This window comes from Pelodiscus sinensis, chromosome 22 (genome assembly GCF_052426305.1).
Source record: "Pelodiscus sinensis isolate ZL-2025 chromosome 22, ASM5242630v1, whole genome shotgun sequence".
NCBI classification, from domain to species: domain Eukaryota; kingdom Metazoa; phylum Chordata; order Testudines; family Trionychidae; genus Pelodiscus; species Pelodiscus sinensis.
Window position 1 is genome coordinate 14,477,584 of NC_143073.1, and position 18,555 is coordinate 14,496,138.

Consider the following 18,555-nt stretch of genomic DNA (forward strand, 5'->3'; position numbering starts at 1 on the left):
CCCACTCCTGGGGGAGGGGGTGGGAAATCAGCCCCAGCTGTCCCCTGCCTGTCCAGCATCAGCTCTACTGTGGGGGACAATGGGAGGTCATGGGAGGGGTGTGTTCATACCCTTCGTACCAACCTGCATACAGGCCTGAGTAAACACTCTGAACACTGTGAAACAGATCTGAGGAACTCACCCATTTCCCAGATTTTAAAACAAGAAGCAACCAGATAGTAGCCAGTCTTTGACCTTCATTGGAAATGTGCAAGGAGTAATACAGATCTCAGGTTCCATGGTGTAATGGTTAGCACTCTGGACTCTGAATCCAGCAATCTGAGTTCAAATCTCAGTGGGACCTTTTTGGTTTGGTTTTAAAGCTATGAATCAGTTTTAATCTTCCTGTCCCTGAGCAAAAAACAATCATCTATAACTGGCCTACTAGGTCTAGTCTTGGGCCAGGCCTATGGTGTTGAACAAACCAGGAATGAAAAAGTAGTCCCTGCTTGGAAGAATTTGTGAGACAAGCAGAATCAACAGAGATTCCTTCAGTTCATTGGCAATTTAAAACAAATGGTGTCACATTTAGGGATTTGCCTTCCCCTCCCCCCCCAAAAAAAGAAAACACAAACATGAGGCAACATCCACCAAAATTTGTGAAAGAGTAAATAACTCTTCTTTATTCACTTTCTTCCCACCAGCATGATTGTACAGATTGCTATCATATTCCCCCTGAGCTGTGCTTTCCCAAGCTGAAAAGTACAATGCAGGCTCAGGTTACATGTGGCGAAGTCCGGCCTACTGATGAATGTAGCACAGTGCATCTCAACCTTTTTTTATAAAGTAACCCTTTAAAAAAAATTATAAGTACCCCCTTAAAAAAAAGTATCCCCAGTACCAACAGCTTTCAGACACACATTTTTTTTCTACCATTCCAACAAATTTGTTTAAACAACTTAATCGTAGCCGGGCAGACAATTACGTTTTTGGGTGTAAAAAGTACAAAAATAATAAAGCACTGTAAACCATAAAACAAAAATTCAGTTTTCTCCAAATTTCAGTTGTGTTGACGTAACACCCAGACTTCTCTCAAGTACCCCTAAGGGTGCTTGTACCAGTGGTTGAGAAACACTGATATAGCAGAGACTAGAGCAGTGAATTAAGGCTCAGAGTTGTTCCAGGCCTCTTTCCTCTTTCTGGAGGGCCACGTCTAGACTGGCATGATTTTCCGGAAATGCTTTTAATGGAAAAGTTTTCCGTTAAAAGCATTTTCGGAACAGAGCATCTAGATTGGCATGGACGCTTTTCCGCAAAAGCACTTTTTGCAGAAAAGCGTCCGTGCCAACCTAGACACGCTTTTCCGCAAAAAAGCCCCGATCGCCATTTTCGTGATCAGGGCTTTTTTGCGTAAAACAAATCTGAGCTGTCTACACTGGCCCTTTTGCGCAAAAGGACTTTTGCCCGAACGGGAGCAGCACAGTATTTCCGCAAGAACACTGACAATCTTACATGAGATCGTCAGTGCTTTTGCGGAAATTCAAGCAGCCAGTGTAGACAGCTGGCAAGTTTTTCCGGAAAAGCGGCTGATTTTCCGGAAAAACTGGCCAATCTAGACACAGCCGAGATGTTTTGGCTGAATCTCTTTTGCTCTTGGGCACTTACACCCCTTCTTCACCCCTCCCAAACAGACCACATGAGCAGGCCCAATGACAGGACAGGGGGCAAAAGGGACAACTGATCTGAAGCCTGGTGATTCAAAAGGGCCCAGGGCTCCCAGCTGCTGCTTCTGCAGCAGTGGCAGAACCTGTAGGCCTGGTCCCTTTAAATCACTGCTGGAGAGTTGCCCAGTGCACTCCAGGTGGTTCTGAGAGCTGGGAGGATTTGCTGTGATCCAGGCAGCGCTGAGGGCAGGCAGCTCCCACCCCTCATTTCCACCTGAGGCCCCATCACTTCTGGGAACATGGAGCCAACCGCCCTCCCCACCGTGTTCAAGGGTCCAGCAAGGCTGGCAGCTCCCCTGGGTATAAGGAAACAGAACCAACCTGTGGATAAGAATTTCTCTGCAAGCCCATAACCACAGGAAGGGAAGGGGATTAAAAAAGCTGTGATCGGTTAGAAAAATGTGAGCGGAAACTCATCAGGGCTGAGTTTCTCCATCCCTAGGCGTGTCTTGCCCCGTGGATAGAGGACAGTTGTAGCCAATAATTCTCTGATGCCCTGTTTCAAATAATTATTAAATATATGAGACAGAGAGGAAGGAAAGGTTGCAACCAAATTAAATTAAGAACATTACGTCAAAGCAAAAGGAGAAAATAGCCTATTGGAAACCAGGTTTCAGGATTTCAAGATTCAGGGATCATGGAAGGAGAACTCTTCAATGATAGTGTCTGGCTTCTTGTATAACACAAGGTCTTCCCTGAATTAATTCCTGTTGGAACCAGAACAGATCTTTTAAGATGAAAAAAAAAACAACAACCCATTCTCCCCGCATTGAAAAACTGCCACTTGGAAAATTTTCCCCACCACGAATTCCCCTCGCTGTGAAAAATTTGCCCCTTTGATTCCAGCCTGAGTCAGTCTCCTTCCAGCTTCCAGCAGTTGGATCTTGTTAGATCTTCATCCCCAGGACCTAGGAATCTTTTCTGCTCCCCCACATTGATACACAGGCCTGAGATCAAGTCATGGAGTACGAGAGAACCATCGAGAGTGCACAAGAACCAGCGTATTGTGGATACGGGTTACAAACTTGCATAGAAGAGCCGGCTTTTACTTAAGATGAAATCACGATAGAGCCTCCTTGGGTGACCAGGTCTGTGTAGTGGTTTTCCTCAAAGTTCAGCCCACACCTTTTGCCATGGTGCGGGTGGACCCTTGCTGGTGACACAGTTTATGTCAGGCCTTGTGTCAGGAAATTCTCTGGACCGGCTAAAATGCCACAAGTAGGGTTACCAGATGGTTTTAAAAAAATACCAGACACACTTGATCTCAGATCGGGCCGGGGGGAGGAGGGGGGGAACCGGCCAGGAGAGTAGCGGGGCTGGCCAGGAGGGGGTCGGGGGGAGCAGGGCTGGCAAGGGGAGAACGAGCTGGCGGAGTGCGGGGCTGGCCCGGGTGCACGCAGATCCTGGAGTGCTGCCCATCCTGCGCAAGGTCGGCCCCACTCCCTTCCTCTCTACTGCGTAGTTGTGTATTGTCAGGCTGGTAGACATGCAGTGTGAGCATGTCTACCAGCCAGGCAGTACGCAACTACGTACTGTTACTCATGATAATAATAAAAACTTAATAAAAAAATTCTGGACATTTTTATGTCCAGGATTTTCTCAATTTGTTTCCCTGACAGAAAGCTCAAATACCGGACTGTCCAGTTCAAAACCAGACACCCGGCAACCCTAGCCATAAGAAAGGAGTGTAACCATTGGTGTCTAGTTGGGTGTGTTACAGCCACAAGTGTGAATTCAGCAGCTAGAGTGACCAGATAGCAAGTGTGACAAATTGGAAGACAATTCTCCAGAAGGGGGAGAAGACAGGGCCGTATATAAGACAAGTTCCCTAATGATCTGGCCAGTTCCGGGTGCAGTTCTGCCAAGCATCCACACTGGGGCTGTGTGGCTCCATCAGACAGACAGCTGGAGCAGTGCATGCTGGCTGGGCTCCCAAACCTGCTGCATTGTGGGCCGGTCTCGGAGCTTAGGATTGTGGGAGATTTCCAGCTCCGAGCCTCAGGGAAGCGTGGGGGCCGGGCAGGGAGCTGAACCGGGTCCAAGTCATTTGCAGGCCGGCCTCTTCCTTCCCGGCATGGAGGCATCCCGGAGGCAGGCGGTGATTCTCTCCCTGGTGCAGACAGGCACTCTCATGATGGGTTACCTGCGGGCCCGCAGCGAGGCCTCTGCGGCAGCTTCGGCCCGGAGAGGCTGGGCTTTTCTGCAGGCGCTGGAGAGGCGGCTGAAGGAAGCGGAGGAGGAAGAAGAGGAGGAGGAGGAGGAATCAGGAAACGAGTCACCCGAGGAGGCCCCGGTCCCTGTTCCAGTGCCTCGACCCCGCCAGCGTGCCGCCGGCCGTCGCCCGTGGGTCCGGCCTCGCAGCACCGAGTGGTGGGACCGTACCGTGCTGGAGACCTGGACGGACCAGCAATGGCTAGAAAACTTCCGGATGCGCAAGGCCACCTTTGTGGGGCTGTGCGCCGAGCTGGCGCCTGCCCTCCAGCGCCAGCGCACCCGCATGCGGATCCCGCTCAGTGTTGAGAAGCGCGTGGCCATCACCCTCTGGAAGTTGGCCACCTCCGACTGCTACCGCTCGGTGGGCAACCAGTTTGGGGTGGGCCGCTCCACGGCTGGCGCCGTGGTGCTGGAGGTGTGCCGGGCCATCCAGCGGGTGCTGCTGCGCCGCACCATCGAGGTGGGTGATGCCCGGGAAGTTGCAGCTGGCTTCCGGGAGCTGGGCTTCCCCCACTGTGCCGGGGTCCTCAGTCTCACCCACATGCCCATCCAGTGCCCGCCGCATCAGGCCTCAGAGTACATCAATGGCAAAGGGTACTACTCCATGGCCCTACAGGTCTTGGTGGACCACCGAGGCCGCTTCATCAATATAAGCACCGGCTGGCCAGGGAAAGCTCATGAGGCCCGGATCCTGCGGAAATCCACCCTCTTCAAGAAAGGCCAGGAGGGAGCACTCTTCCCCCCAGACACGCTGGACATTGACGGGCTGGCTGTGCCCATGGTGATTCTGGGGGACGTGTCCTACCCTCTCCTGCCCTGGCTCATGACTCCCTACCCCGGGGAACCAGAGGGGGCCCAGGAGCAGTTCAATGAGGCCCTGAGCCGGTGCCGGCAGCCAGTGGAGCAAGCTGTGGCCAGGCTGAAGGGGCGCTGGCGCTGCTTGACCACACGCAATGACTGCGCCGTGGACAACTTGCCCCGCCTCATCTCGGCCTGCTGCATCCTCCACAACATCTGTGAGCGCAAGGACGAGGTCTTCGACGAGGCCTGGGGCGTTGAGGCGCGGCGGCTGGGCGCCAGCTTTGAGCAACCTGAGAAGACGCCAGAGGCAGAGGGAGAGGCTGGTGGGGCGGCTGCCCATATCAGAGATGCATTGTGCACCTACTTGGAGAGCCAGTTCTAGGGGCAGCTCAGGACTTCCAGCGGGGCACTGGGCTGGGATAAATCAGTGCAGCTTCAATGGGATCTGCCTGCTTTTGCCCTATGGAGCTGTGGCCAGTTTACTCCAGCTGGGGATCTGGTGACTCCAATGGAGAGACGCCCATTGACACCAGCTGGGGATCTGCCCTTCTAGACTCCAGAAAGGCTGTGACATTTATGCTTGGTGTTTTCCAGATGAGCACAAATATTGCAGTCTGCCAATAAAATCAGCTGCCCCGAGAGGCAGATTTGGGGCCTAGTGTGCCCATTGAATTTTGAGTCCACGTGTCTATGTAGATTCAGGAGAGTTCAGGGTAATTCTGGACTAGAATCTGGAGTCATTCAACCTACCTGTGCCACTCAGCACCTATTACTTTATCATAACCCTTATCTGGAAGTCAGGTATCCCCAGCTTTACTAAACAGCTGGGCTGTGTCTACACTGGCACCTTTTTCCGGAAATGCTTAAAACGGAACAGTTTTCCGTTAGAAGTATTTCCGGAAAAAGAGCGTCTACATTGGCAGGATGCTTTTCTGGAAAAGCCCTTTTTCCGGAAAAGCATCTGTGGCCAATGTAGACGTGCTTTTCTGGAAAAAAAGCCCCGATCATCATTTTTGTGATCAGGGCTTTTTTGCGGAAAAGACTACTGTGCTGTCTACACTGGCCCTTTTCCGGAACAGTTTTCCGGAAAAAGGACTTTTGCTTGAGCGGGAGCAGCATAGTTTTTCCGGAAAAGCAGCTGATTTCTTACAGTAAATCATCACTGCTTTTCCGGAAATTCAAGGGGCCAGTGTAGACAGCTCGCAGCTTATTCCGTAAAAGCGGCTGCTTTTCCGGAATAAGTGGCCCAGTGTAGACACAGCCCTGGTGATGGCTTGAGCACCAAACCCCAGCTCTCCCCAGCTTCTCCATTATGAAGCAGGCCAACGGCAGAGTTGGGACCAGAATCCACATGTTCTGAGTCTCAACTGGGTCTCTTTCCATGGCTTAACCCTCCCCCAAGCCAAGCTGCCATTGCTCTTGTTCCAGCAAGGCAAATCTGTGTGTTTATTGATGCCCATGCCCCTCTCACTAGCTGTGTTTGGGGGTGTACAGGAGAGCTGCTTCCAAAAGTTTACTCCCCTCATCTTTTCCTCCATCCTCCCCCTTCCAGCATCCTCTGACTTGATTTCCCAAATCAGGTTCTCAATCCCTCATAGAAATAAATTTCCAGTTGCAAATCCAACTGGGTTGTTGAGTTAGTCCTAAGGTGGAAAATTTTGGATTCTGTGAATATCAGTTCAAAAGTCAGTGAGGCTTTGTTTCCTTTCTCCTCCTTTTCTGGACCAGATTTTATTTTCATTTCCACCTGGCACTGCCTTTCTTTTCACTTTCTCTTTGCATTCATATTCCTGCCTTTCAGAGTGGCTTTCCCAAAACTAGTAGAGCCAGTAGAATGTTTTGCTTGTTTGTTTAAACCTTTCTCTTTTTTTTAAATGAAAAAGAGTCTTTTTTTTAGATTAGAAATTTTCAGGGGAAATTGTTTATGGGAGGGTGGGGGCAGAGTTTGGCGCTCCAAAAAATTAAAATAAAATTACTCTTTAAAAATGGCAAGGGATCATTTTCCAGTGTTTCACTGATTGCTTTGTTGTTTGTTGCTTCTTTTCCCAATTGTTGGAGTGGGGAGGGGGGATTGCTTTAGAACATAAAAAAACTGTTCAAAAATAAAATTTGGAGAGTTTAAAAAGGGATTTTTTCGCTCACTGTTTTTTCACGAACTCTGACAAGTGCGTAGAACTGGAAGAAACCTCCTGAATCATCACAGGTGACCCACCATAATATCAGGCCCAAGCTTCATCTTCAGGCAAGTTTCAATTGTTGATCTCCCCCCCCCCAACACCTGCTAGAAGATCCCCCATTCCCAGCAAGCACAGATTCTAATAGTGCTAAGGCTTGTCCACAGATCCAGGAAAAAGAACCCAGCTCCTCTGAGTCATAAAAACAGCCAGACTGGGTCAAACCAAAGGCCCATCTAGCCAAGGGTGGCATGTGGAGTGGAGACATTAGGAGTCACATGGGCCATGGGCAGGAGGGGCTGCCCAGGAGCTGCGGGAGGACTACAGGGCATCCCCGCTATACATTGCCCCGATATACATCCATTCCACACTTAAGTTGTTGACATTCGTAGAAACTGATGCGTTAAAAGTTCTCCTATTCCCCACTCTGAAGTCGCGCAAAAAAAAAAAAAAACCTGCGCCAATGGAAGTCAGCTATGGGAAAAAATTCCCTGCTTTAAGTCATTTCGCTACAAGTCCAAGTTTTTTGGAACATATCTTGGACCTATAGCAAGGATGGTCTGTAGCACAGGTGGGGCTGCTGCCTGCAGGAGGAATCCAGCCCCCCTCACACTCACTGGCCAGAGGCAAGGGAGGGGCCGCCTCCGTTGGGGGAAAAGGCAAGGTGGAGGGGGAGCAATGGTAGGCAGAGGAAGGTTGGGGAGGGGTGAAGCAGAGGAGGAGAGATGCAGAAGCTGGGCAGAGGGGGAGCATCCCAAGGGGGGGTTCGTGTGGCCCCTGGACTCCCCCTGATGGGTCGCCTCTGCATTGAGACCAGTGTCCTTCCTGTCTTCCAACAGTGACCAAGGTCAAGTGCCCCAGAAGGAATGAATGGAACAGGCAATCAAGGGCTTTTTGCCTTAGACAAGATTTCTATTAACAATTGTTGTGGCTGGGGGGGTAGGTGGAATTTCCCATCCCCTGGTTAATATCACCACTTAAATAACAGAATGGGCTTGATATGCTGCTGGGACCAGATTCTAGGCTTTGTATAGACCCTTGTGACCATCTGGTCTAGCCTCCTGGATAACTGTGCCTGGAGAGCTTCCCTGAATTCTTTCCTGTCTGGATGAGAGAAGATCTGTTAGGAAAAACCCTCTAACCTTGATCTGAAAACCGCTAGTTGTCACTGAGGTTTGGGGTGATTTGGTTGTTACTTTTTCCCAAGCTTTCAGCGTTCAACAAAATATCCCAACCTTTCTCATTTCAGGGTGACCCAAACTCAGTTTTTCCCCCACAATGTCCCCAGCCAAGGATAAAACAAGTTATCCCCACAGCTACTTATTCATTCCCCTGCCTACAAACCCCCACCCCCACTCCGCCCCAAATTTTTTTTCCACAAAACAAAAATCAGTATTTCATCTCTGGAACAAAAGTAAATGCCACAGTGTGGTATTTCTCACGGGAAATGGAATTCCATTCTCCAACACGAGGGAGTTCTAGGCCTGCTAGACCAAGGGCGCTGGAACAACTTTTATAATGGGGTGCTGATGCTGGAACCCATATATTGGGTGTTCGCTACTACTTCAAGCCAGGGGTACAGCTACACACCCTGCACCCTTCCCCAGAACTCCTATAAGGCCCCTCTCTTCTGTCTTGAGTAGCTGCATCTCTAGACCCTGATGAATTATCTGCACCCTTTGAAATCATTGCTTCTAAGGCCCCTGTGATTATGTAGCTTGACTTCCTGCTTGTGCAATAGCGAGCATGCAGGAGCTGACATCATGTGTTTTATTAAACTCCATGGCTGTGTCTACATTGGCCCCTATTCCGTAATAGGGATGCAAATGTAGCACTTTGGAATAGGCAAATCCGCGGGGGATTTAAATATCCCCCGTGGCATTTGCATTAACATGGCTGCCGCTTTTTTCCGGCTTGTAGATAAGCCGGAGAAAAGCGCCAGTCTGGACGCGATCCTCCGGAAAATAAGCTCTTTTCCGGAGGATCTCTTATTCCTACTTTCAAGAGAATAAGAGATCCTCCGGAAAAGAGCTTATTTTCCGGAGGATCGCGTCCAGACTGGCGCTTTTCTCCGGCTTATCTACAAGCAGGAAAAAAGCGGCAGCCATGTTAATGGAAATGCCGTGGGGGATATTTAAATCCCCCGCGGATTTGCCTATTCCAAAGTGCTACATTTGCATCCCTATTACGGAATGGGGCCAATGTAGACACAGCCCATGGGTCCGAAGAGCAGCTCTGGGTCCATGTGTGAGCATGTCTCTCTCTCCAGCAGAACCTGGTCCAATAAAAGCAATCTACTCCCCTGCCTTTTCTCTGCCACACACCCATAGAGACCCGTGTAATCCGGCAGCAAGGAGCCATGGCCAGAAACTATGCAGCTCCTGCCAACCCAGCCCAAAGGCTGAAGGGTTTGTCCAAAAAGGGAAACCGCCCGAACAGGGACTTGAACCCTGGGCCCTCAGATTAAAAGTCTGATGCTCTACCGACTGAGCTATCCGGGCTCACAAAAAAGTGTTTTCTAGAAGACCTACACAAGAATGAGTGACTTGTCTGAGTGCTCCTGGGAATTTGTTTTTAAGGGTTTCTAAAAAGCCAGCACTTCCATGAGCAGACACAATTCATCTAGCTTGTCTGTATTTCTCTTGTCTGTGCTTGTGTTTGTGCTTTTTAAAAGATTGGATGGAAGAGGAAACAGCATGATACAGAGCAACACAAAACTAGAAACTCCCCTGCAAACAAGGCCACAAAATCTCTGTCAGAAATGCCTTTGGAAATGCAAAGCAAGCAAGAAATGCACACACAAGCAGTGCTCCAATTCACAGCCCTAACCACAGAGTCCTACATCTCTCAGCTCCCCCTGACAATCCCCTGCCCACCAGGCAACAAAGATGAGATGGAGGGACAAAAGGCCCACCTTGGGCCCACAGCCCAGCCACGCTGCTGCCGCTCAGATGGTGACCCATGGCTTTTTCCACTATGGCCAAGCACATAACAGCCACAGAAATCCAGTGAGTGACTATGACAGGAAACTGGCCTCACTGCTGAAGATGCTCTTGGCAGTGGCTCGGCAGTATGGCATTAATCAGGTACATGGTAGGTGTCTGCTTCTCCCACTACCCGGCCTTTCCTCACTCTGAAGCTAATCTTTCAGTTTTTTCTCCCTCACAGCACTCTCTTTCTGATGGAAACTATAGTTCCTTTTCTCCTGGCATCGAGTCTCTTTCTTAATTTTCTCTCTCTATGGGCATGTCTGCACTGCAGCGTTATTTTGAAATAACTCCTCTTATTTCAGAATAACAAGGCAAGCCCGTTATTTCAAAATAACAGGCCTCTTATTTTGAAATAATAAACCCTCATTTCGGGAAGAATAACGCCTATTTCGAAATTGTTGTTTTGCTCCACTGCTGCTATTTTGAAATAGCTCCTCCCCGGGGCCATTCAAAGTAATTACGCCCCAGTGCTTCCTGGGACACTAAATTCAGGGAGTGCATCCACATTAGAGGAAAAGTAACAGAGAGGTAGCCGTGTTAGTCTGATCTTGGTAAAACAAAAAAATCAGTCATGTAGAACTTTAAAGACTAACAAGATAGTTTATTAGGTGATGAGCTTTCATGCGGAAGACCCATTTCTTCAAATCATATTCTGAAAGTGAATTGGCATGACCATTATAAAACAGAGAGATACAATGAAAAAAGTAAACAAATGACAAACTAACAAATCAGCTACATTGAACAGAAGGTGGAGGCAAGGGGACAAGGAAGAGACAAGGAAGGAGGAAATTGCTTATTGTAAGAGTCAATTGAGTGGCTAATCTGGAGACTGTATTAGAGGAGACGGCCTCAGACTAATTTTGAGGCTTCCCTGTAGTCTGGACATGCTATTTTGAAATAGTTATTTTGGGAATTATTATTCCGAAATAACTTCTTTCAAAATACCCTTGCCATATACCTAATTCAGATAGTATCTATCCATCTTTGTATCTAAAGACATCAATTCTACTGATCACGTATAATTTGTCTTCACTACCTTTTTTTCTTTCGTGGCTTATATCTATCTATTTCTGATGGCATTGATCAATCTATGTAGCTAACCACCTTTTTCTAATAATGTCTAATCCATCTATCGACATATAATCTGTCATTTCATTTTCTTTCTTTCTTTGTTTCCACCTATCTGTTTTGGATGGGATCTTTTTATTTCTGCTGTATTAATCACTTTAGGACGGGGTGGCCAACCCGCAGCTCTTGAGCTGCTTGCAGCTCTGCTCAAAGAAATTAGGCTCTTGCTAGTTTGGAGTCGCGCACCTGGACTGCTCACGGCCACTCTGTGCATGCACCTAGCACCCAGAGGGAGAAGCGTGTGGCTGTGGTGGTGGCGGCTCTGGTGAGACCCAGGCATTGGCTTAGAGTGTGAGGGGCTGTTGGTTCCTGACTCTGGGGGGTTGGGAGCTGAAGCACCTTAAACTCAAAGTCTTCATGGATGCAGAATAAGGCAGCTGACACAAATGTCATATTTAAATTCCAGGGCAAAAAAAGAATCAGCATGTGCCTGGTTTACACTGTGTTTCTTTAAAGAAAATGCAAAGGCTATTGTTTGCCAGGCTGAAGCAATTATTCTGAGATATGAGTCTCTCCCTTATTGTTTTTGAACCGCTCATATTTGCAGTCTGGGACAGACCTGAATTTTTGGAACTATCAAAAAGCCATAATCTTCATAAGTAAAAAAACCGAGGAAACCACACCATAGATCAACAAGCTGGAGTGAAACAGACACTTTTAATTTACTTCTCAGTTCAGTTTAATTTTCAAAAACTCACAGGACATAATATGGCAGTAGTGTTAAATTTAAAAGACATGGTGGGGATGCTTATTTTTAGTGAGAGAATATTACTGTATTTTAAAAGGGATTTTTTTTTATTTCATGTTTGTTCCTTGTCAAGTTCTCTGAAGATGTATGGATTGTCTGTGATTTTTTTAAGTAGCTAGAGACTTTTTTATTGTTTTTGTCCAAAATGTCCTGAATGTTATTTTTATCACTACATTTTGGGTACTATCTATCTATCTGTCTGTGGCTGTGTCTAGACTACATCCGTTTTTCGGTAAAGGGTTGTAAATTAGGCACATCGATATTGCAAACGAAGCCGGGATTTAAATATCCGGCACTTCATTTGCATAATGGTGGCTGCCGCTTTTTTTCAAAACAGAGCTTTTTTGAAAACCCCCCGACAGTTTAGAGGGGAATCTTTTGCAAATAAAACCCTTTTTCGAAAGATCCTGTACTCTGCAAAAAATCCTGGCTTCATTTGCAATATTGACATGTCTAATTTACATCCCTTTACTGAAAAAGGATGTAACAGCCTGCCTATCTATCTATCTATCTATCTATCTAGATAGATAGATAGATAGATAGATAGATAGATAGATAGATCTTTCAGAAGAACCTTTTTTTGGAAGAGATCTTCCAAAAAAACTTCTTCTGAAAGAGAGCGTCCACACACAAAAGCACATTGAAAAAGCAATCTGCTTTTTCGAAAGATAGTGTCCACACTGAATGGTCGCTCTCTCACATGTAAGCTGTGATTACTATGCATGGAGTGGCCACCGGGGCACCTGTGCTTTCTCCCCTTTCCTCTTCTTTTGAAAGAACTCCCTCTTCCTTGTCCACACACACCTTTTTCCAAAAGAGCTCTTTTGGAAAAAGGCTTCTTCCTTGTAGAAAGAGGATTACCAGTAGGGTTGCCAGGTGCCCGGTTTTGAACCGGACAGTCCAGTATTTGAGCTTTCTGTTTGAGAAACAAATTGAGAAAATATAAATGAGAATATATAAATGTCTGGTATTTTCTAAATAAGATGTAATGTAGATTGTGATGTAATGTCAAGTGTGTCCAGTATTTTTGTTGAAACCATCTGGCAACCCTAATTACCAACATCAGTAAAAAACCCTGTTCTTTCCATTTACTTTCGGAAGAACACGACTGCAGTGTGGACATAACTCATGTTTTGTCAGAAAAACAGTCATTTTCTGATAAAACTCTGTAGTGTAGACATATGTAAGGGGACTGTTAGCCGCTTACTAAAACTCAGTGGGAGTTTTTGGTTGGCCAGCTCCCAGTACCAAAAAGGGAAGAGTCCATGAGAAATCAGGGCCCCTAAGACTGACAGACCCCAGGGACAATGGGAAGAGGCTCCTCCAGGTGAGCTCCTCCAGGTGAGCTGGGATTTTCTGGGTCTTTGGGAGAAAAGGAGAGAGAGCTGAGAAGAGCAGCAGGAAAAGCAAGCTGTGAGGAGAGACAGACCTGCAGTGTCAGAGCCAGGCACACATAGCCCAAGGAGTGTAATCTGCGCTGAGCAGCAGACCTGCACTGACAGAGCCCCACACACAGCCCAAGGAGCGCAGACCCTGTGCTGAGCAACAGACCTGCAGTGACCAGAGAGCCAAAGGGGTCAGAGAAGCAACACAAGGAGCTGGAGTCTGGCAAAGCAGCACAGTCTGCAGCTGGGTGTGGTGAGCAGCTAGGACTAGCAAAAGGGGGAAAAAAGACTCTGGGCAGGGACACGCCACCAGCCAAGAGGCTCTGCAGGCCAGACTTGGAGAGGGATTGTAACTCCAACTGGGAGGGGGTCCTGCCACCTAGAGCCTGAGGCTGTGTGGTCACTGCCAGAGCAAGCGTGTCCAACCTGCAGCCCCCCTGCAGCCCAGCCAGGGCCTGAGAGAGCCCTGAGACCTATAAGGAACAGACTGTGAACTGTCCTTACACTCTGCTGTTTGTGATGTCCCCGTGCTACAGAGCAGGGCTGTGTGTTCTCATTTAACCTTTCTCATGTTTTCTTATTCTTTTCTTTTTAATCAGTTGTTGATTAATAAATTGTATTTGCTTTGAACTGTATGAAATGATCACTGGGTCAAGAAAGCATGCAGTGTGAAGAGAGCACCCTGGAGTGGCGACACCCTCCTCCTGCCCCAAGTGACTACAAGGTCAGGGATTAAGCCCCAGGAAACCTGGGCCCAGCCTTGTTGGGATTTCGAGGACTCTGCTACTCAGGAGAGTGGAAGGGGAGCCCTCAGGGTCCGGGAAACCTTTGGGTAAAAGAAGTGGGAGCGGGGACTCAGATCCTTTCACTGGTCCATTCACCGGGGTAGTATAGAAGCCAGGAAAGTTCCCCACAATAGCAGGACCATTCCCCCGCTTACACATACCCTAACTGGTTGACCATCCCTGCTTTAGGAGGTAGGCCCCATTGTTTATAACTGAGAAAACTGGTTGTTGCTGTCCCAAAATGAGACAAAAAGACAAAAGGAAATGAAAACAGGAGAGAAAATGAAAGTGAACAGAATCACAAGGCTGCAAACTTCAGAGCCAAGTCAATGACTCGTGGAAGTAAAATTCTTTCTGTGAAACAAAGAATAGTTTGTACCAAAGGCCAGGAAATATGGAAAATGCTCCAAAAATTGATAGTCACAAGGTTCTACTGAGATTTGAACTCAGATCACTGGATTCAGAGTCCAGAGTGCTAACCATTACACCATAGAACCAGATATCTAGAAGGTTTCCAAAACACTTGTAATGACTGCACCTGCCAGGGTGTTCTTCACCCTCCAGTTTTCTGTGTAGTTTTGACAGAGGAGATGCTAAATTGCCCTGGGGCAGAGTCAGGGCTCAAGAATACACAAGGGGAGCATAAGGGATAGCAAGGGACAGGAGGGTGGTGGGTTTTGATGGAGCCCAGCCTAGCCAGGAATATTCCTAGACACCATGGGCCCATATAACTTGCCACCTATGCTAGAGCCCTTTCCGCAGCACTCCTTCCTAGGCAGTCATTTCCCATTTTATGTGTATGTGCAATTTTACTGAATTTGAATCCAGTGCTGTTTCTAGGTTTGGGTTGTACCCACGAAAGCTCATGATATTGGGTTTCCAAAGGGGGGGTGCCCCACTGTGGAGGGGTGAAGAAATTCGGGGGGGGGCACGAAGCGACCCGGCCACCCCCAGTCAAACTCCCCCCCCCCCTCCAAGTTTTGCTATTTTTGTTATTTGGCCCTGATCAGTTCCTTTTTTTTTTTTTTTGCTCAACAGGTTTTGCTGGGGTGGGAAGGCGTGAGGGCTTCTCAAAAATCAAAAAGGGGGCGTGCTGCCGAAAAGTTTGGGAACCACTGCTACTAGACTATTTGTTGTTTTTTAGGTTTGTGTTGTTTGTGCCAGGAAATCTCATAAGAGCAGCCAGACTGTCAAGCTCTCTACCCTCTTCTCCTGTCTTCCAGCGGTAGCCAAAGCTAGGTGCCACAGAGGGAATGAACAGACCAGGGAAGCATCAAGTAAGCCCTCCCCTTTTGCCCTATCACAGCTTCTGGCAAACAGTCCAGGGACCCCATCTTGGCTAACAGCCATTGATGGACCTGTCTTCCATGAATTTATCTAGCTCTTTTTTCCCCCCAACCTGTTGTACTTTTAGCCTTTACAACATCCTTTGGAGAGGAGTTCCAAAGGCTGACTATGCACTGAGTGACGACCTGCTTCCTTGTGTGTGTTTTAAACCTGCAGTCATTTCATTTCAATGGGTCACCTCTAATTCTCTTGTTGTGGGAAGGAGTAAGTAGCACTTCCTTAGGTACATTGTCCACACTACTCTTCCGTGCCTTTAACCATTGTTGCAGGCCTTAGAATCATAGAATACTAGGACTGGAAGGGACCTCGAGAGGTCATCGAGTCCAGTCCCCTGCCCTCATGACAGGACCAAATACTGTCTAGACCATCCCTGATAGACATTTATCTAACCTGCTCTTAAATATCTCCACAGATGGAGATTCCACAACCTCCCTGGGCAATTTATTCCAGTGTTTGACTACCTCGACAGTTAGGAACTTTTTCCTAATGTCCAGCCTAAACCTCCCTTGCTGCAGTTTAAGCCCATTGCTTCTTGTTCTATCCTCAGAGGCCAAGATGAACAAGTTTTCTCCCTCCTCCTTACGACACCCTTTTAGATACCTGAAAACGGCTATCATGTCCCTCCTTAATCTTCTCTTTTCTAAACTAAACAAACCCAGTTCTTGCAGCCTTCCTTCATAGGTCATGTTCTCTAGACCTTTAATCATTCTTGTTGCTCTTCTCTGGACCCTCTCCAATTTCTCCACATCTTTCTTGAAATGCGGTGCCCAGAACTGGACACAATACTCCAACTGAGGCCTAACCAGTGCAGAGTAGAGCGGAAGGATGACGTCTCATGTCTTGCTCACAACCCACCTGTTAATGCATCCCAGAATCATGTTTGCTTTATTTGTGTAAGGGGACTGTTAGCCCCTTACTTAAACTCTGTGGGAGTTTTTTGGCTTGCCAGCTCCCAGTATCAAAAGGGGAAGGGTCCATGAGACTGACAGACCCAAGAGACAATGGAAAGCAGCCAACACTCTAGCTCAGCCTGATTGACAAGTTGGACAGGCCAGTGAGAAAAGCAAGAGGCCAGGACCCGTCCTCCCTGTGAGCTGGGATTGTTCAGGGTCTCTCTGAGCAAGGAGAGAGCTGAGAGACAGCTAAGAGCAGTGCAAGCTGTGTGCCGAAGAAGTCTTGCAGCAACAGAGCCAGACACACACAGCTCAAGGAGCGCAGACCCTGTGTTGAGCAGCAGACTGGCAGTGCTCAGAGAGCCAAAAGGAACAGAGAAGCAATGCAAGGAGCTAGAGACAGGCCAAGCAGCACAGCCTGCAGCTGGATGTGGTGAGCAGCTGGGACCTGCAAAGTGTGGGGAGAGGCTCTGGACTGGGAGAGGGGTCGGGCCACTTAGAGATTGAGGCTGTGTGGTCACGGCCAGAGCAAGCGTGTCCAGCCGGCAGCCCCCCTGCAGCACATCCAGGGCCTCGAAGGGGCCTCTAAGGAAGAGACTGTGAACTGTCCTTACACTCTGCAGGCTGCTGTTTTGATGTCCCTGTGCTACAGAGCAGGGCTGTGTGTTCTCATTTAACCATTCTCATTTTTTCTTATTCTTTTCTCTTTAATCAGTTGATGTTTAATAAATTGTATTTGCTTTGAACCTTATGAAGTGACCACTGGGCCAAGAAAGCCTGCAGTGTAAAGAGAGCACCTCGGAGTGGGGACACCCTAACTCCTGCCCCTAGTGACTACAAGGTCGGGGATTAAGCCCCAGGAAACCTGGGCCCAGCTTTGTTGGGATTTCGAGAGCTCTGCTACTCAGGAGAGTGGAGGGGGAGCCCTCAGGATCAGGAAGCCATGGGGTAAAGGAAGTGGGAGCGGGGACTCAGATCCTTTCACTGGTCCATTTCACCAGGGTGGTATAGAAGCCAGGAAAGTTCCCCACAAAAGCGGGACCATTCCCCCGCTTACATTTGCAACAGCATCACACTGCTGACTCATATTCAGCTTGTGGTCCACTATACTCAGAGGCCCTAGATCCCTTTCTGCCGTACTTCTTCCTAGACAGTCGCTTCCCATTTTGTATGTGTGAAACTGATTGTTCCTTCCTAAGTGGAGCACTTTGCATTTGTCTTTATTAAACTTCATCCTGTTTACCTCAGACCATTTCTCCAATTTGTCCAGATCGTTTTGAATTATGACCCTATCCTCCAAAGCAGTCGCAACCCCTCTCAGCTTGGTATAATCTGCAAACTTAATAAGCGTACTTTCTATGCCAATATCTAAATCGTTGATGAAGATATTGAACAGAGCCGGTCCCAAAACAGACCCCTGCGGAACCCCACTTGTTATACCTTTCCAGCAGGATTGTGAACCATTAATAACTACTCTCTGAGTATGGTTATCCAGCCAGTTATACACCCACCTTATAGTAGCCCCATCTAAGTTGTATTTGCCTAGTTTATTGATAAGAATATCATGTGAGACCATATCAAACGCCTTACTAAAGTCTAGGTATACCACATCCACTGCTTCTCCCTTATCCACAAGACTCGTTATCCTATCAAAGAAAGCTATCAGATTGGTTTGATATGATTTGTTCTTTACAAATCCATGCTGGCTGTTCCCTATCACCTTGCCACCTTCCAAGTGTTTACAGATGATTTCCTTAATTAATTGCTCCATTATCTTCCCTGACACAGAAGTTAAACTAACTGGTCTGTGGTTTCCTGGGTTGTTCTTGTTTCCCTTTTTATAGATGGGCACTATATTTGCCCTTTTTCAGTCTTCTGGAATCTCTCCTGTGTCCATGATTTTCCAAAGATGATAGATAGAGGCTCAGATACCTCTATCAGCTCCTTGAGTATTCTAGGATGCATTTCATCAGGCCCTGATGACTTGCAGGCATCTAACTTTTCTAGGTGATTTTTAACTTGTTCTTTTTTTATTTTATCTTCTAAACCTACCCCCTTCCCACCTGCATTCACTATGTTAGGCGTTCCTTCAGACTTCCCGGTGAAGACCGAAACAAAGAAGTCATTAAGCATCTCTGCCATTTCCAAGTTTCCTGTTACTGTTTCTCCCGCCTCACTGACCAGTGGGCCTACCCTGTCCTTGGTCTTCCTCTTGCTTCTAATGTATTTATAAAAAGTCTTCTTTTTTCCCTTTATTCCCGTAGCTAGTTTGAGCTCATTTTGTGCCTTTGCCTTTCTAATCTTGCCCCTGAATTCCTGTGTTGTTTGCCTATATTCATCTTTTGTAATTTGTCCTACTTTCCATATTAAATATGACTCCTTTTTTA

General features: G+C 47.6%; 3 non-coding genes across 3 annotated transcripts; 1 reads left to right on the forward strand and 2 right to left on the reverse strand.

The window, feature by feature from the left end:
- Positions 1 to 271: 271 nt before the first annotated feature.
- On the forward strand, positions 272 to 343 carry TRNAQ-CUG (transfer RNA glutamine (anticodon CUG)). The gene has a single exon. It is a non-coding gene; the product is annotated as a tRNA-Gln (tRNA).
- An 8,977-nt stretch (positions 344 to 9,320) lies between these two features.
- TRNAK-UUU (transfer RNA lysine (anticodon UUU)) lies at positions 9,321 to 9,393 on the reverse strand. Its single transcript has one exon. It is a non-coding gene; the product is annotated as a tRNA-Lys (tRNA).
- A 4,960-nt stretch (positions 9,394 to 14,353) lies between these two features.
- TRNAQ-CUG (transfer RNA glutamine (anticodon CUG)) lies at positions 14,354 to 14,425 on the reverse strand. The gene has a single exon. It is a non-coding gene; the product is annotated as a tRNA-Gln (tRNA).
- Between the last annotated feature and the right edge of the window lie 4,130 nt (positions 14,426 to 18,555).